The sequence below is a fragment of the Micromys minutus genome, assembly GCF_963924665.1.
Source record: "Micromys minutus genome assembly, chromosome: 3".
NCBI lineage: Eukaryota > Metazoa > Chordata > Mammalia > Rodentia > Muridae > Micromys > Micromys minutus.
This window is the reverse complement of record NC_137972.1, coordinates 95860279-95880413: the sequence shown is the minus strand read 5'-3', so window position 1 is coordinate 95880413 and position 20135 is coordinate 95860279. Positions and strand designations below refer to the sequence as shown.

Below are 20135 nucleotides of genomic sequence, written 5' to 3'. Positions count from 1 at the left end.
TCTGATAAATCACTGAATAAATACTGAATTATAAACTACAACAAATGTGCCAGGCACAAAGACCTTACCATAAACAAAACAACTCCTAAGAATTATCTGAGCTTTAACCCAAATGAGATGTTAAGTATGCATCACCCCATCTCCAATCATTCTCTTGGATGCCTTGCTGGAAAGCAGTTTTATAGGCTTGAAACATCTGGTTCTTTAGGCCTGATTCCTGTGTGCTGAGAAGTGCAGACAGGTGAGGTGCAGGCCCACAGAGCGCTCTCTTCAAAGATGGATTTGTACTTAACCGGACTTTACCGATTCCTGGTTAACTGTAGAGCATTCTTTTGAGGAAAATACCCATTTCTAGAGCTCAACTTTAGGTAGTTTATTTATTTTATTTGAATTAAGAACATAAATAAAACAATTTTTAAATTTAGAGAATGAAAATGTGCACTTTGAAAATTAATGGAATTCACCAAATCAAATGTGAATTGTTGTTTTCTTCTTTTTTTCTTCTTGCTACAATTACTCAGAACATATATTAACTATACATCAGTCTTTTTAGACTCAAGTCTTTGTAGTACTGAGACTGTGGTCCTTATGGTCCAATGAATAGTCTTTTTTCATACTGTAGGAAGTTCATAGAATAATAGTTTTGAAGACTAATATTTTCCCTGGTTGGTGATTTTTTTCTTGTAAAAGTGGTGTATGTTGCACCTGAATATTTGAATTAATTTAATTGATTGCAAGCTTTTAGTGCACACTTCAGACAGGACTGGAAATGGCTTAGCTTGAGTGTGGTGACCGGAAGAAACATTCAATGACCAGGTAACATTCCCATTGTCTTTTGCCTTTGTTTTCTTTGGAGAGCAGTGGGCAGATGTAGTGAGTTTCATAAAGATGAGTCAAATTTGAGGCTAGTTAGGAATTTGCATATCTAATAATGCTAACCTGTTTTCCTCTCCTCTGCACCTTGTGGTCAACCAAATATTAATTAGAAATATTTGCATCTCAGTCCAACTTGAAAGAACAATTTATTTGTAGAACATTTGAGAGCCCTAAGCTTGTCTGACACAAAAGTCAACATGACATCCCTGTGTTGAGATGTTAATATGAAGCACTTACTGATATGTTTTAAGAGAACTACATACAATAAATGGTCTAAAACAGCAGCAGATTCCCACACAGTGCCGACTCGAGCTGTGCTCTACCTTGTTCGGCTTAAGTAGAAGCCATCCTCGATGGCTTTCTGTTCGTTCACTTAGAATTAGGCTGCAGTCTTGTCTGTCCTCCTTTTCTAGTCTAGACATTGAAACCCGGCGAGCATAGAGGAGAATGTTCTCAACCCTTCCTGTAAGAGACACCCCCGTGTTTCTTCTTCCACCACCCCACAGCACAAGTCTAGATGAGTCCTTGGTAACAGCCAGACAGGTTTTTCTCAGAGAGAGGAAAGAAATCCCAAGAATTGACTTTGTCACATTTCTTGTGGCTGTCATTTTAGTGTTTCAGTCTTTTCGATGGCAAAAGAAAAGTGTCCAAGGCCCATCAGAGTTCACTGCCGTACCTTTGCTGATATCAGTGTGGAAATATGTCCGTTACCTGAGATTTAGAATTAGAATATAGTCAGTTTGAAACTCACAGAGTGACAGGGAAACATGAGCATCCATTGATCGCCTCTGACTTCTGCTCAGGATAAAGGAGCAGGAAGAGGCCTTTCTTTATGTCCCCCACTGTGTGGCTCAGTCACTGTTCTGTTGTGATAAGCACCTGGACTATACACCTTTGAGGAAGCAGGGTTTTTTGGGTTTTTGGCACCAGAGTGTATTGTGACAGAGACCTGAGCTGGGTTTGTTGCTCTCATGGAAAGAAGCAGGAATGTAGAGCCTCACATCTTCATATGCAGAGCGAATCAGAAGCAGGAGGAAGCTCTCCAAACTAGCCCTCAGTGACATCTGTCCTCCACCAAGACTGCCCCTCGGGGACGGGGGAGGGGCACTTCTAGTGCAGACCACACCTTGATGAACTAATTTTATAATACAATTACCACAAAAGAAAAAAAAAAAAAAAAAAAACACCTAATGCCTTTTAGTGCGCATAATTTCTGGGTAAGTAAACATAATTTAATACAGTTAGATAGAAAAGAACTGTGAATTCATATACATTTAACATACAGATGAAAATGTTTGAATTAATTTAAAAAAACTGTAGACCACTTGCCAAAAACCACCATTAAACTATACTAACATGAACTAAATGATGATAAAATATTGTCAAAACAAAGTGTTTTTTAGCTGAAGCCTCAGTCATTGGCTATAACTTAGTATTATGAAAATGTGAGTATTAGGCAATTTCTTGACTGGTATGTACTATTAAATAGCTTAGGTTCTTTTAATGCTCTAACAATGTAAATGGAGATTTCTGTTCCATGTAAAAATTTCCCAATACATTGTTTTTAGGGTTTGTATAAAGTTTGCTCTCATTCTGTTTCCTACTTCATTGCAAAATCCCAGAGTTTGAAACTTAGAATTAGCAAACAAAGCCTGATTTCAGACTGGATGCAGAGTGATTCTTTACAATCTATCAAACTGACTAGATTATCATTTTTCTGAGACAGTTGGCTTTGTGGTGATTGATACATTATTTGACACTTATTACTTTTTAAAGCACCTTAGAAATGTTTAGCGTGATAATCTTTGAAGGTTGAAAATATTTGAAAGATGGGAAGCCAGATTTTCACTCATGACCAACACATACATCCTAATGATCATAGAGGAAAGTACTTTTATTTTGTAGTGGATATAGGAATTTCTTAATGAGGTGTGTTTGCTGTTTTGTTCTTTGTTTGTTTTTTGCTTCATATTTTAGTAGTTTTTGTTTTTCTATCCTAGTGACATAACTACTGGATATTCTTCTTGAGTACAGAAGACAGGAAACCACTAGAGCAATGCATTGTGTGTCGGTGTGTTTGTGTGTGTGTGTACTGGCGGGGGACAGGGAGGGAGAGAGGGAGAGGGACAAGGACAGGGACAGGCATAGAGTCAGAGTCAAAGTCAGCCCAGGTCCTTGTAAAACTTTAGGTTAATGCTAAGTTTCTTCCTCTAGAGTTCTCCATCTTTGTTTTTTAAGACAAAGTCTCTCACTAAACCTAGAACTCAGTGGCTGGGTAGACCCACACGGAAAGATCCAAGTCCATGTATAGAGGTGATAAGCACTTACTGCAGTGCCCACACATTCTGTGCGTGCTGGAGACCCACACCCAGTTCTCTCATGCTTGGTCTGCAAGCATTCCGCTTACCTAACGATCTCCCTCACCTCAGAAATGGACTTTTAATACCTCTGTGCTCTCTGCTTTGCTTGTTTCCATTTCTCATTGTTTGTGCTCTGTGTCGGCTCTTCTCCCTCTTATTCTTTCTTCCTTCCTCCAGCACATCCTTTTCTTTCAATGCCACTACTGTGACTTTCTCCTGCTCCCCTTCTTGTTTTTGTACAAGAATAAAAGTCACTGGTGTAAAAATAATTACTTTAGTAGGCATGAATTTCAACTTTTTTTGGCTTATTGCACAAAGTGGTTTATCTAAGGTCCCTAAAAAACAAAATTGCACAAGACATTCATGTGGATGAAATGTCAAAGGTGGAAGTTCAAAGTGTTTTTGCAACACAAGTCCTGGGGATAAAGGTAATCCAGAGCCAAGTACTTAACCTTACATTCAATTTAGGGAGAGATAAGCAACATTTTGAGCAGTGTTGTTATTGGAAAATGTACTTTGATGGATGTCTGGGGTAGATAATAAGATCTTCATATTATTATTTTATTACCAGAATGAAAAGATCAACTGGATATTAGTTATCATCAATTTTTCTACATAGATAAAAACGGAAAGCAATAAAAGAGTGTAAAATGTCAGCCTGAGGCACTTAAGCCATTTTAGATTGCTGCGATCAAGCCTTCACTTGGAGGAATGCATTCTGCAGTGTAGCGTGCGTGAGAAGTAGCACACGTGCAGCTCCGAGCTGCATGCTCTCTGAAGAGCAGAAAACATCACACAGGGCTTTCTGCCCCTTGCCCCAGTACTGGAGGTTGTTTCATAGAGTTTATCTGTAACTGTTGCCTAGCACTCAGCACAGGTGTCCCTAGGAAGAGGAGGTGAGAAGAAAAGTGCACAGTATCTGTTATTACTGTTGTATGTACAAAGAAAGAAGACAAGAAACAGTTTGATAAGTTATTTTTTTTAACAACTTTAACAGTAATTAAATAGAAGACAGAGTGAAAATAGGTATCTAACTAAAAACAATCAGCTGAGACATACAGTCTAGACAGTGCTCAAACCTTGAATGGAATTTAAAGGAAGCCCATTTGAATCATCCACACCATTAAATTTGGGGGAAGTGTGATGAAGAAAATAGTCTTTTCTGAATATTTGCATGACTTAACACAGGTGAAGGCACAGTTGCTGATTAATGCTGAATGGATTCTTTTTTTTTTTTTTTTTTTTTTTTTTTTAATACTATTGTGCACTGACTTTGTTTCCATTAGTCTAGGCCAAAATTGCCAGAAAAAAATCTATAAAGCTTCTGAAGAACCAATTCTGACTTTATTCATTATATATATATGAGAGTGCTGCTGTAAATATTAAAAAAATATAAAACAGCTTATCTCTTTACCAGCCCTGAGGTCTCACTCCTCAGGCCCAACCCTGATACCGAGCCCCACCCACCTCTGGAGCCCAGTCTGAGCTACTTCCATGACCCAACTTGGCCTTGAAACTCCCTTTCCTTTGCAGTTTACTACCACATGTTTTCTGCCTCTATCCCAGGGTGTTTCTGTACCCCAAAATCTCACACAAACACAACTCTATAGGCTGGTAGCTTTTCATACAGGTTTATGTGTTCAACTCTCAGTCCACAAACCCTCTACACAACAAGATTACATCAAATAGACAAAGACACAAACTACCCTTCTACATGAGATATTAGACCTGTAAAATCCTTAATGTTCATAGCTTAACATCAATCAATATCACCTTAGTCCAGCTGGTTCTTGGGAGGCCCCATGTTGCCAAGACCTTCCCCCTCTGTCTTCTGACCTCTGACCTCCTCTCTCCACCTCCCTCACCCCCCCCCCCCAGTCACTGGCTTTTCTTTATTTAACTAATTAAAATGGGAAGGTTCAGTTGGAGTCATGTGACTAGACAGGCCTTCTTGGGGAAGTAGAATTAACACTAAAATATAAACAGCTTTAGGACAATCTACACGGGAGTTTTCATTTTTTATAACTGAGGGTCGCCAAAAGACTGCAGCGTGCCTGCAGGGTGTTTTTGTTCATTGAGAGAACTGATCTTTGAATGTCTGTATATGTTGCTTTAGGTGTCTCTTTGAGATGTGTGGTTAGAGTTTCTTTACCTTTAAAGGAAGCTGTACCACTTTTTTCCTTGTTTCTACAGTGGAGATGGTTGCTCTCCTTATATCTGTAGTTATAATGATTCAGTTTCATAAGCAGCTCATTTCTATAGGATAAAAAGCAAACAAAACAGAAAACCAACCAACCAACCAACAAAAGCCTAGTGTTTTAAAACTTGCATTTAAAAGAGCATCTAATATCCAGGAGATAGTAATACATAAAAATGATCCACAAATGCCCATCAAACCACGTCTTTAAAATTTACATTGTCCATTTTATAAATTAATGACCTGTGCCTTAGCAACTATTGACCAAATCATATAAAAATAAATAGAATGATTATAAAATTCAATGGATATAAAATCAGTAAACAAAAGTTATAGTTGGTCCTAGGACAATAAGAATTGATACAATATGAGTTAATTTTATTCATTACAGGCAGTTTTTGTTTTTTCTTTTCTTTTTTCTTTCTTCTTTCTTTCTTTCTTTTTTCTTTTTTTTTTTTTTTTTTGAGGCAGGGCGTTGAATGTGGTTTAGCCACTCAAAGACTGTTAGAGTTCTGTGCTTTAACCATGAGGGAATACTACCTCCCTTTCCAATATTTTGTAATAATGATAATTGAGCTGTCTGCCCTTATTGTCATCCCGGCAGACTGATCACTTCTCTGTCTCTTTTTTGCCGACATTTTTAAAAAATTGGATATATTTTATTTACATTTCAAATGTTATCTCCTTTCCCAGTTTCCCCTCCATTCCCCCATACCATCCCCTTCTCCCTGCTTCTACGGGGGTTTTTATCCACCCACCCCCTCCTGCCTCCATGCCCTGATATTTCTCTACACTGGGGCATTGAGCCTTGGCTTCTCCTCCAATTGATGCCCACCAAGGTCATCCTCTGCTGCACGTGCGGCAGGAGCCATGGGTCCATCCATGTGCACTCTTTGGATAGTAGTTTGATCCCTGGGAGCTCTGGCTGGTTAGTATTGTTGTTCTTATGGGGTTGTAAAACCCGTCAGCTCCTTCAATTCTTTCTCTAACTTCTCCATTAAGGACCTTATTCTCAGTTCAATGGTTGGCTGCAAGCATTTGCTTTTATATTTGTCATGATTTGGCACAGCCTCTCAGGATACAGCTATATCAGACTCTTGTCAGCATGCACTTCTTGGCATCAGCAAAGAGTGGTTATCCTTGGGGAACACCCTCTTGATGTAATCTGCTGGATTCAAAACATAGTGCAACAAGGTCCACTACCTTCAAAGCAGACATTAGGTCTGCTGAAGTTCCACAAAAGCTAATGCTGTGTGCTGTAGAAATAAAATATTTTCATTGTGGCCATTACATGGCTCAGAAGATGGTAATCTCTTCAGTATATCACTGTCATATAAATCAAGTGAAAATGTTATTTAAATAGAAGGAGGCGGCAGGTACCAGAATTGACCAATTTGTTTAAAATCCTCATCAATGTTAGCAAGGAGCAAGATGGCTATAAAATATATTGAGAATATAATGCTCAAAAATAAAAAATGCTAAAATACTCAAATTATTATAATTTTATTTACCTCAATTGGACTCTTTTGTTAATTATTTTAATGTAATTTTGCATCACAACTAATTTTAACTTAATCTTTGATTCAAATAAAGATTCGAGATACGTGATGCATACATAGAACTATTGAAACCAATGGAATTTCAAATTCTATTAATTACATATAAAATTTCTTTAGGAATGTATGACATAACCAGGTCTGTCTGCACATGCTCATAACCTTCTGTTTTTCAGATGTAGAGACAAGAGAACTGGGAATTCAAGGTTATTCTTAGGTAGATAGCAAGTTTAAGGCCTATCTGGTTTGTGTGAAACTTGTGAAAAAAATATAGAAAAGTGAGAAGAAGGGAGGGAAGAAAAAAGGAAAGAAAGCATGAAGGTAAGAGGGGGAGCTATGTATAACAATATCAGATTTTTAATATGCTTTAAGTTTATATGAGAATGATATAAGGCACTAGTGAGATCTGTGTATAATAATGAGATATACAACAAGACTCAGGAAATTGCTAATACAAATATTCACTGGTGCAAAATGTGAATAATTCTGAATCATTTTATATATAAATGTCAGAAATTGTGATATATATCCATATAAAAAAGGGTAGAGCCATTTGTTTAAAAATAAAATTACATAGAATATAAATTTCTTCCCTTCACAAGTAGTGTAGATATAAGCAAACAAATAAAGAAAATCTAGACCAATGTGTACAATAATTTAAAATTGCAAAAAATGTTAATAACTTCATATCTAAATCTTGAATATAACTCCAGAGGTGATGAATTTTTGATGTGTTTAAATAGATCCTGTGTGTATGAGCCCAACTATTTTATTTCTAAAATTTTAATCTGGTAAATCAGCTCAGAAATTCTACATTACAAATAGTACTTTGACAGTTCTTTAAACCATATAATCTACTGAGTGAAATTATTTCAGCCAATAGACGTAAGAAATAGCATTCTACTTGTTGAGATAAAATAGAGTTCTGTTACCATTGGTCCTGTGGAGTGATATACTCCATAGCAGCTATTCTAGGAGCCACTTCAGTGGAGTGCTCATAGGCCGCATCCTCACCTTACCTGGGTAACATAGCTGAAAGTGCTAGTTCCAGCTATATCTCAAATCTTGCTTTCACACACTGTCCTCCACAGCCCGGTAAAGTCACGACTCAACAATCAATAACTTATCAAATAGGTTTATGTGTTAAATTTTCAATCCACAATTCCTCTACACAATAAGCTTACAACCAGTTGACAAAGATATAAAATGCCCACCTAGATAAGATAAATTGACCAATAGAAACCCTTAGAAATAATCATAACCTTATCCATATAGAGATGTGCGGAGAGAAACATCCACACCTGCTTCTATGTTGCCTCCTCTCGAATCTTTACTTTCTCTTCCTCTTCTCCTTTGCCAAAACTTTGTTCCTGCCCATGCTGGACTGTCCAATCATATATCACATTGACATCAATCTACATCCACTGAGGGTATAGACTAGCTGCTCATAGAATGTGTCCCATGTAGCAGATCTTCGTGTTTTATTCTAGTAATGGAGACAGGGAGTGAGGGAAAGATAGGGAGGCAGGCAGGTATACAGAGAAAGACAGAGAGACACAGAGACTGAGATGCAGGGAGGGAGAAAACAGGAAAGGAGAGAAGGAGGTGGAGGGGAAAAGATGGAGGGAGAGAGAAGAGAGAAGAGAACTGTGTGTGTGTGTGTGTGTGTGTGTGTGTGTGTGTGTGTGTGAGAGAGAGAGAGAGAGAGAGAGAGAGAGAGGAGAGAGAGAGAGAGATTGCTTTTCTAAATTTCCTGAAAACGTGTCTTTCTGTTGGTGTGGTTCTAGTGACTTCTATTTCTTGCTTTTGTTTTTCATGTTCACTTTCTAATTTCATGTAATCATTTTTCTTTACCTTTTAATCTGAACACAGTCAAAATTAAAGATATATGTCCTATTAACATATAATTAAAACCAATCTCAGTATTATTAGTATAATTTTGCCCATGTAAATAATATATTCATACACATTTTGTCTTTAAAATGACCAGATTAAGTATCTGTGTTTTAAATTTTTATTTTATTTTAATTTTGTGTATCTGCATGTCTGTGTGTAGATATGTGGGCATATGAGTGCAGGTGCCCAACGATTTCAAAAGCAGGTGTCAGTCAGTTGCCCAGAAGTTGGAGTAACAAGAAATTGTTAGTTGTATGATATGGATACAGGGAGCTGACAGGTCTTCTGTAATAACAGTGCCTACTCTGAACTTCTGAGCCATCCCTGCAGTCCATGAATGTCTTTTAAGAATTCATTTGGTTACTAACCAGAAATAATATTCAAATTTGGAGGCTTTATGGATCAGAACATATTAAAAATTAGTAAACAATTTTGAACTTTACAGAAAAGTTTAGCATATTAACTGCTATCACAACTCATGTTTTGCATAATGCATGCCTAGTATGTGATAGCATGTATATAATATGTGGTTTTTATGCAGTAGACCACAATATATGGATTGTTTAAGTTTAGCAATGTATTTAAACAGTTGTAGTTAAATTACTTATGATATCTAGAAGATTTATTTGCTATTTCTCTCATTTTATGGCAAAATGGTCGAGGGAAATTCTAGAACACTAAGCCAGTTGACAGCACATGGGTCAGTGCTATCAGATTTCTCAAATGATTTTGTGAAAATGGTTTTAAGGAAGAAACCAAACGAGATGTACAGATGAGATGCTTCTAGATGTTTCTATATAGTGTACATGGTCCCTAACTATGGCCTTCTGAGAAGAACTAGTACAGCTCCATGGGGCATCAGGCAGGAACCTGTGTTGGTTGTGAGCCTTGGAAGCATTTCTAGAGTACCTCCCCCCGTCAACACACATTAGTAGACAGAAAGATTTCTCCCTAGCAGTCATTGCATTGACTGTCTCATCTCTCTTCAAGATCCCTTCCTCAGAGTAAGGGAAGCTGTTCACATCAGAAGATTCTGATCTAAAGATAACATTAACTAAAGAAGCAATTCCAATATTTTTCTAAAACAAATTATTAAATGAAATAACAACTCTAAAGTTAGGGGCTAAAACTTAGATAATAATTAAGTTCATGCTAATTAAACAAATTATTAGTCTCTTTTAATGTGTATTGCAATCCAAGTGAAGGTCTTTACAGTCATTGTGAAATATTTTGCGCTCTCTCTCTCTCTCTCTCTCTCTCTCTCTCTCTCTCTCTCTCTCTTTCTCTCTCTCTCTCTTGGGTAATGAGTATCTGTGATGAAAAGAGTGGCTTTTAAACCCCAGAAGTCTTGGAAGACTGAAACAAAACAAATGATCTTGAAAGAACATATTTTGGTCACATTCCTAAAAACTGTGCCTTCTCAGCAAATAGGCCAGTGAGTGGAGGGTAATATGGAGACACGGGTTCTAGGCACCACACTCCTCTTCCCTTTAAAAGAAAACAATGGATTAAAAGAAGCTCAAGGAAAGAAGTAATTAATTCTGTTTTTCACCTTTTACTTTGAGGAAAAAAATATCAAAGAACGTTCCCCAAATACTGAGGTTTAGTTAAATATTATAAAATCAGCTTTGACATTAATGGCAGTCAACATAAAAATGAGAACTCTGAAGACAGAAAGCAAGCACAAGTCAAACCTCTGTTCAAGAATTATACAAAGTCACCACTGCCCTCTACAGTCATATACAAACTCAATTCTATACCTATTCAAATGGTTTTCACATGCAGCAAAACTTCCTTCATCAAACAATCTTTGCATTGTGATCAGAACCCTCCCTGTTTATGAAACGTCAGTTTACATATTAATACATCTTCACGTACTTAGTAGTAACTATGGCATTTTAATTTCTAAAAATTAGGGCAGTTTCTCTGTAGTTGTTGTATAAGATGCATTTAAATAAACACAAACATAAATCAACATAACCTCTTTTCAAATAAATGAACAATAAACATATTCTAATTTCCTTAAAAGCATGTTATCTCTCCAGTACTCAGTTTCATATATACTAGCTGTCCTTTTATGTGATAAGCATTTCTTGGAAATGAACTTTTCTTTAATCTTAAAATAAAATCACAGTCCTAGTTTTTAGTTTTGTTTATAACTACCTTATTTATTGTGCATATTTCTATGTTCCTAAGTTGAGCTAGAATAGATCTGAAGAGAGCTATTTTGGAAACATTCTTTGAGTAATATATTTGTTAAACTTGTGAATTCTTTTTTACTGTGTTGTGAATATAATTATATACTTGAAAGGTAGAATATTTTTAAACTGTATTCTTTTCCCATTGAAAAAATATTTATATGAGATATTTATTCTGACCTGTCATAAATGGGTACAATCAATATCAAAATGTAGGAGTTCAGATGTTCTTGTAGATGGTTTAAAGTTCATTTATTTACTTTCCTAGACCGGCTTGATGACATTTAGCCAGGAATGAAACAGGAGATGAGGAATCTGTTAACAGTGAAATTTATAATAGAATAAAAGAACTGTGGTGAAGAGATGTGTCCCTTGAGGCATCTTTTTCCAGTTCCCAAATGTCAAAACTTCCTGCAAACAACATCCATATTTGATTACTTGTTTCATAACTAAATATGAGGACTTTAACTCCTATAAAATCCTAAGCCACGTATCTTCTTTTTATCTAGAACTTACTAACTACTGGTCTTAGGTCCTTTTACTCTCTTAGGTCATACATACTAGATTTATTCTCAAATCAATTGAAAAACTGTATCCAAACAGTTATCAGCTTGTTGAATTAACCAAAATCTCCACACCTAGGACTTACCATATTACATACTTCTAAACATTAAAACACGTGGCATAGATAATGTCATATCTTTATGAATAAAGTGTTCAAAGCTGATGGAGTTGCTTTTAATTTATCATTTGTTTTAGGTTTATCTACTGGAATAAAGTTCTCACAATATGTGAAAAAAAAACCTACTTAGCCAATCATAATGGCTCGAACCTTTAATCTTAGCACTTGGGAGGCAGAGGCAGGTAGATTTCTATGAATCCAAGACAACCTACTCTATAGAGTGAGTTCCAAAACAACTAGAACTAAATAATGAGACTCTGTCTCAAAAACAACAAAAAATAACCCTTCAACTAATACTTGACAAATTATTATCATTGAAGGCACAGAGCAAGAAGATGTAGCATACATTCCCGCAGCTATCAGATATTCTCAGAGCTTTAAGATCCATTCAGGAGATTATAGTAACAATATGATATTGATGATAGTTATTATCATGAGAGACCACTATACAGCGATGTTGCTTTAAGTGATAGGAATTCATTAAGCTCTTTTTATATGAATTATTTCTCTGATTAGCATGTTTTACGGATCAGAATACTAATGGAAGCACTGGGAACATAAGCACTTTGCCCAAGTTCCCACCAGGACAACTTCTCCAGATCATCATAAATAACATTTTTAAAAAGTATAACACAGAAGTATAAAGGCAGATTTTGGGTAACAATCTAATCAACACAAAGACATAACGTGGCCTATTTCTGGTGGATATCATGTTATTTATTCAACATCTTAGTAGGAAAGGATGTTTTAATAATTTAGTGAAACACTCTGTGACTGCTCTTGGTTCTTAGCACAAATGGCCCTGCATCAGTCTTTCTATACCATTGTCAAGACTGTAAACCTGACTTATTGAGGAGAACCTGATAAAGAAGTAGAACAAGGACTGGAGTTTCCTGATTCAGCCGGCTTTACAATTTGTGCTTTCTTAGGTGACCGGTCTGTCACCAAGTCCCATTTGTTACTGCACTAATTCTACCAGTAGGGACAGACCAAGGACAGTTCTCGGGTTTCCTGCAGGCCATGCCATTAAGTAGAGACAATGTGATAAGAGTGATTTCTACTTTTCCTTGTGTATGCATTTCTGAATATACAGCTTATTGAAGGATGGCCCAAAACGTTAGGTACACACTTTGTACTGTGAACTAGCACTGACTTGTGTACCTACCCAAACCTTGAGATGGAAGGGCCTCATGTTGAAGAAACTGTTGTCCTGTCCCTAGGTTTAGATTTCTCATTTGGAGCAGGAGCCCCATGTTTTTAGTTTGTACTGAGCCTGCAAATTATGTACTCTGTTATGCCCACGGTAATATAGAAAGGAGCAAGAGTGGAGGCATATGATTTACATGTCTAATTTCAACTTGCAGTTACATTTTCCTGCTGACCCATAGGAGAAGTGAAAACAGTAAAGCCTAACTATGCCAGTTGCGTACAATCATATGAAGGCAGATGGAGCCACTTGAGAAAAAAATTATGTGCATTTTTTGGTATATTTCCTTTCTTTCTTTTTTTAAAGTAGAGGTCAAACTAATACACATGCGCGAACGCGCGTGCACATGCACACACACACACACACACACACACACACACACACACACACACACACAAAGGTACACAAGCATCACACTTGAACAGGAAACCTTCTAAAATTGAAGAAATGTAAGGAAACTAATGCATTCTAGATTAAGTGTTTGTGATTTTCCTTTTTTTATGTGAAAAGAATGTTAAAACCTGGAGGAATAAACTCAAACTAATGACCATACTTAAGGTCACCTTTGAATGAAAGGCAGCGGTGACTCTAAACCTCAAGAGTATTTGACTGCAAAATACTTGACATTTTTCTATAATTTCTTTCTTACTCAATTTAAATAATATGGGAAAGATAATTCACCTAGTTATTATGTGAACTTTTAGGCTAAAAAGCACAGATCAAAAAGCTAGCAATTTCTTTTAAAAATCTTATTGAAACAGCCATAGACATTAGCAAGCATTTAGTCCATAGACGGCTTTTTGGAAGCACGAGACTGAAAGATGTAAATGCAATAGTGAGGTAAATGCAATAGTGATGTAAATGCAATAGTGATATAAATGCAATAGTGATGTAAATGCAATAGTGATATAAATGCAGTAGTGAGTAAATGCAATAGTGATGTAAATGCAATAGTAATGTAAATCCAATAGTGATGTAAATGAAATAGTGATATAAATGAAATAGTGATGCTACATCTTTGCAGCTGGATGCAGTCAATGAGCAACAGATAGTTCATCCCTGCTTTAGGAGGTTACAAGGTCCTCCAGAAGAGCCCGTAGTCAGAAATTTGCCAAAATGACATCATTGTTATACACAAGATATATTTTCTAAATATAAGAGAATAGGAAAATGTGTTATGCAACCCAGAATAAATAAGAGTACAAGAGAGAGATGTAATAGGAGCCATTTTTGAATTCTCATAATTCTGTGATGTCCTAATGTTAAATCTTCTCTCTCTCTCTCTCTCTCTCTCTCTCTCTCTCTCTCTCTCTCTCTCTCCCTGGTCCAATTACTCTGCATTATAGACAATCTAATAGCTTTAAAGATATAGTAGTCACATATGAGTATACAATCAATTTGTGTAAGGTGATACCTTGCATTTTAGACTTTATTTCTGAATTATGGAAATGTTAATAACCACTTTCACATCGATGGCAATATTTAGCCCAGATTGCTGTGCTAAAACACAACCTACTGCTAACAAAATGGAGATTGTAGGTGAATTACTTTTAGAAAACAAATTATGTTGAGTTCTACCTGCCTATCTTCTATGCAAACTTTAGTTTTTGGATTTGCAGAAAAAGCAACAAAAATGTTCATGCTTACAAAATAATCCTGTTGTAGAAGTAGATTGAGCAATGAAGTGTCCAGGTAGTGTCCCAAAAGAGAAATTGATGATGTTGTTTTGGGGAGATAGCTCTGTGGTTGTTCTTCCACAGGACCCTGTTCATTTCCCAACATTCACCATGCCAGGTCACAACTGTCTGCAACTTCAGATCCAGGGGACTCAACACTATCTCACATATAAACACAACACAAAATAAACACCAGAAGGAAAATAAGTAAATCAATTTAAAGATTGCATTTTGTGATAAAGAGACAAAGCACATGACCAACATAGCCTGATTGTGGGCTTTACATCTGTGAAACTCATCACTACTGGTACAGCTACCTAAAAGGTGTGACATCATTCTGTCTTCTGACACAAAAGTCTAATTTTATTAAAAGTTCAAGCAGAAATGCTTGGATTTGCTTGATCCAGCTATATTACCTTTTCGTTCCAGAGGCAGTTGTGAATTTTATTTAGTGGTCTCTGCTGGCTTCTTTGAAGGTCCTGTACCTTTATTTTTACTGTCCTCCATTGCTTCTCATTACCCCATTCCCATACTCACAAATCACTTAAGCAGTTCACAAAATATTTGCCCACATCGTTTTCAATTTTAAAATATCTGAAGTTAGTATCATGTAATTATGTCTTGCTCCCATAAGACTGAGTACATACTTGTTGACTAATTTGTGCCTCACATGCAAATATATTTAAATTTAATTTTCATATATAGGTTGAATGCTTTACAACCCAATCATTAAAAATAGTGAATCTGAAATATCAGATTCAAATTCAAGCTTATGCATGTTGCTATAACTTTGAACATTTATTGAGAACATGTATGTCTCCTTCAGTATTGCCTGTGAAATGTTTTCAGCTTTGCGGCTGCCTGTGGCTCTCACTGATTCTTATACCCAGTGTTGGAATATCTGCTAAATGCATATAGAACAGAGTTGCTGCATATTTCTGAGTGAGGTGAAATGACCAGTGATATGAAATCAAAGACTGTTCCCTGAGTTTGGCCAGTTCAATGACTTTGTTAAGTGAATTCCACAGCGATCAAGGATCTAGCTTCTCTTCTCCCACTGAATTTGCTACTCAGGTAACTCAGCTCAACATCATACAGTTATCTTCAAAATGCAATGTGGCATTTATTAGCTGGACACTATATGAAATCCGTTTTTGTCATTAAACCATTTGGCTATCAATCATTAATTTATATTCATAACTTTGTAATTTAGAGTGAGTCATGAAAATATTGTACAAATAAGGGATTAGGGAGAGAGGAGAAAAAACCCAAGTTTTTCTTTTTAAAGTAAAATTAGGAAAAAGAAAAGAATTTTGTTGCTGAAACAACACAGAGCTGTCCCCAAGGCTCCATAGTACAGAGACAATAAAATAAGGCAAAAAGATGCTCATCGCCTGAGACTGGGAAGGACCTAACAGATCTTCAGCATTTGCACTTTGTAATTAGAGAGTAAAGAAATACATGACTCAGGACTTCAAAACACAAGCAACAAAAGGTAGAGTTCAGGATTCTATATCTTCTATAGAATAAACAGTATTCAAAAATAACTGTGAAGATTTAATAACAAAATATTTTTTATAAACCAGGTGTACTCTTGAAAGTAAAGGATTATTTGCAACTGACTTCAACAGCTTTTGATGGGGTAACGGTCAGGAAAGGAGAAGTGAGCTCTGCTGGGGTAGCCAATAAACACAACTCAAACATTTAGGAATCTTAGGTGATGCCTGAAGTTTCAGAATAGGAACCAGTCAACTCTGTTCTATATCTTTAACTGTATCCTTTGCCTAAATACACTCAGGAAAAACAATTAGTTTAAAAACCAATGATAAAAGCTACCAAGTGTCATGTTCAGTTTCCGGAGGGGCCCAAGCCTGAGTTTTCCTTGTGAGTGAGAAAAGCAGAGAACAACCAGCCAAGTCAGTCTACAGCAGTGTGCCTTCTCTGACCCAAGGCCCTGACTGGGGCACAGTGACTAACCTCCACCATAAGTATCTCTGTGATTTCGTCACACCAGGTCTTTTCTGTGACTAATGCTCTCAATAACCGATGCACAACTCTGGAATATGGAATGTAGTACTTCTTGGTCCCTGAATAACATTTATTGATTATTTATGCTGAGATTTCATGAAACCATCTAGTTGAATCAAATGTCCCATTTATAGTTATTATTTGACTATTAAAAATAATCACACATTGTCACGTATCAAAATTGACCTGGATTCATTGGAATTGAATAATTTTAGCAAACAAACATACAAAGAACCCACTCCTCCGTGGAATTCTCTCAGCCTCCTCCTTCACATAGGCCAAAATGAATAGATTTGAGTTATTAATGGTAAAAAGCTTCTCACACAGTATGAAATGTCATCATCATGTTAAGGCTTCACATAGCTTCCAGAAAAGAATGTTTAAACATAACTTCAGCCCCTTGGGCGTTTCCTTATAAGCTTTTCTCAAACATGGAAAATAGGAACAGGGAAGAAAGTTTAAAGTAAGTCAGTTAGTGCCTAGCAGACTGGAGACAAAAATCTGGTTTTCTGCACCCTTTATCCTGTCAAAAGTATGAATTATGATAAATCATTTCCTTTCTTCTGAGACTAAAGATTTTTAAAAATCTAAGGTCAGACATATTTGACAGTGAAAATTGAAATTCTCGTTTTTTCTCTGTCACTTTGTCTCTCTCTGTCTCTCTGTCTTCCTCTTTCTTTTCTTCCTTCCCTCCTTCCCCCTACACACACACACACACACACACACACACACACACACACACACACACACACACACACATACACACACACACACACACACACACACACACACAATTCATTCCTTCATTTATCTTTTACTTCAAGGTTAATGTTAAGCTTTTCAAAGGTATGTTGTTGAGGCATCTAGAATTCAAAGCTGGGTATTTTATACAATGTGTGTGACAATCTGATTTGTTCCATAATTTAGATTAAGTTCTGATTAAATGAACCAACATTAATGAAACTGCACATATTTTTTACTTAGTTTTCATCTGTACAGTGGCACAAACAGCAACTGATGACCAAGCTATAGTAATATTTTGTAGTCTTGATAAGATATCTTTATAATCTTTATAATTTTTTTATGTATCACTAGCCCAGAAGTGCAGCTTGTTGGCTACAACCCAGGAGCACTATGTCCTTCAGTTTAATTGCTGTGACAATGGAGATGACATAGTCAACCTCTCTATCTATAGAGCTTTGTATAGCTCTGTGAGCTTCTATTCCCCTTCCTCATAATTCTGCTTCTAGAACTCTTTTAAATAGCAGGCCCTGAAGCTAAATGCTGATACAGTCTTGCAGTGGACTTGATTTACCCCTCTCAGAATGTCCAAGAGATGTTTTCTGTGGAAAGGATGTTTTAATGAAGATGGAAGATCGCCATTTGATCTTAATTATATTGCCTATTGCCTTTGAAACCTAGAATTCAAATATTTCTACTAGATTTGGTTTATTATAATTTGTTTTACAAAATAACATTCATGGCTTAAATACTAGGTCCCCATAAAAATGAATGACAAAATCGCATATTAATATATTCTCTACACACAAGAAAATAATATGTTGTTCTTTCTTAAAAGGTTGTGTTTGTCTCACACATGATATTGCAACAAGACATTATAGCAAGGATAAAATTTTTTCATCTTTTTGGAGGTTCTAGATAGCTCTGGTCCCTTCCTGGCTAGCATAAAGCTTTGTCTCCCAACATCCTCATATGTCCAAACAAGCTTTCATTCTCTTCCTCTTTTGTAAGGAAATTCTTTCTATTTGGGGATTCTTTTACTGGAGACAAGACTTTAAAATAAATAGGTAAACAAACAATTAAATAAACATGGGATATCTCAAATCTATGATCTCTTATAAACCTAGTCACTTGTAAGACACACTACATTTTAATATACCATAATATTGGATGTTTGGAACTCAGCATAAGAGCTTTGGGTTCACAAATGTTTGGCACCCCGAAGACAAATTATTCTTAAAGAACTTATGTTAGCATTATTGAGGCATGTTTGTCTATCCTCAAAGGACAAAATAATTTTCATTGGAATTCAGGTGATTAACAGCTTGTGTGGTCATAATTTTATCATTAAAAGTTTGTCAAGAACTTTTTATTTGCCATTCATAATATCACATGTTTAAATGCATTTAATAATTTCATGCATTTTTAAGTTTCCAAGAAATGTAAGGATCTAAATGAATGGGAGAGATCAGCCAGGGGTTATTGCTTTACAGATGGGTATTGAGAAGAATGAAAGTTAAGTTTTAGCCAATTACTAATTTTAGGAAAGATTTGTCCTTTCTTGATGGACCCCCTACATTTTGTCACTTGTAACATTAATTTTAGCTTCCCCAATGTGGCCAATGTGCTGTTCAAAAATTGTCATTCACTTCGGCTTACACACAGGATGTAGAGGTTGTCCGAATAGTATGTTTATTCTGTAGAAGAAAACTCAAAGTCACCACAAGGAAAATCTTATCCCCACCTTCTTCATTTATAAACAGGGTGGGGTGACTAGAATTCAGTTTGCTAGCGGAGTGTCTCATTGCTATGCCAGCAAACTCCACAGTGCAAGTGGATTTATTCTGGTTTGGAGTAGACAGAGCAAGGAAAGCTCTCAGCAAGACTGCATTTTAAGCAGTGTGACCTTGGAACCAGTGGTTTTGCCTCTGTAAGAATTCAGTTCCACATCGACAAGTTGATCATAATGTAAAGATGAAGAAAAGCATGTGGTACACAGCATGCACTCACTGGTCTCATCTTTGTGGAAGCAAATCAAGGGCTGGCAAACACAATCCTTGACTCTCAGCACAGCACACTTCTCATTACGTTTCTCGTTAAGTGAGCACCCTCCTCGGGAAATGACACTATCAAGTGCATTTTTAAGAGCCTTGTCTTCTAAAATCAATCTGCTCACATTTTTAATAATGCAAGAAAGAAGTCTGAAGTTGGCCCGCAGAGATTTCAGTGAAGCAAAGGTTTATTTTTAATTGGATTTTGTGTCTGTTGTTATGGAAATGATGGTTTCATAGATTAACATTATGATTTTCTGCAAGATCAAGCCCAGAGTGGGACTGAGGATGGGCTCATTCTTATGCTTCTTTTTCTCGATAAAACACATTTAAAATTAAAAGAAGAGGGGGAGGGCCTCTTCAGAGGCATATGTTTCTCAGGAAAAAAAAAAATCTCCCCTCTAAAAATAGCTTTAAAATGACATATCCTCTTCTCAGAGATCAAAACTAAGCACAAGCAGGTTGCCAGCAGGACACACAGCTGCTGTGACATTATTAGACACCCCTTTCTTCACTGGTGAAACTCTAAAGAGCCCCTTTGATCCTGGCACTGGCTTCTAACATTCGGTCTCCCTCATCTTTGCCGATGCTGAATCCCAGGCTTCCTCCGGTTGTTCAGTGATCAACTCCTGGTAACTTTTCTTTAAAGAATAGTTTTTATTTGTAT

The 20135-nt window shown here is 36.4% G+C and overlaps 1 protein-coding gene across 1 annotated transcript in view; it reads left to right on the top strand.

Moving 5' to 3' along the window:
* Window positions 1-20135, top strand: part of NRXN1 (neurexin 1) — a 1029777-nt gene that overhangs the window by 457958 nt on the left and 551684 nt on the right. The window lies entirely within an intron of this gene.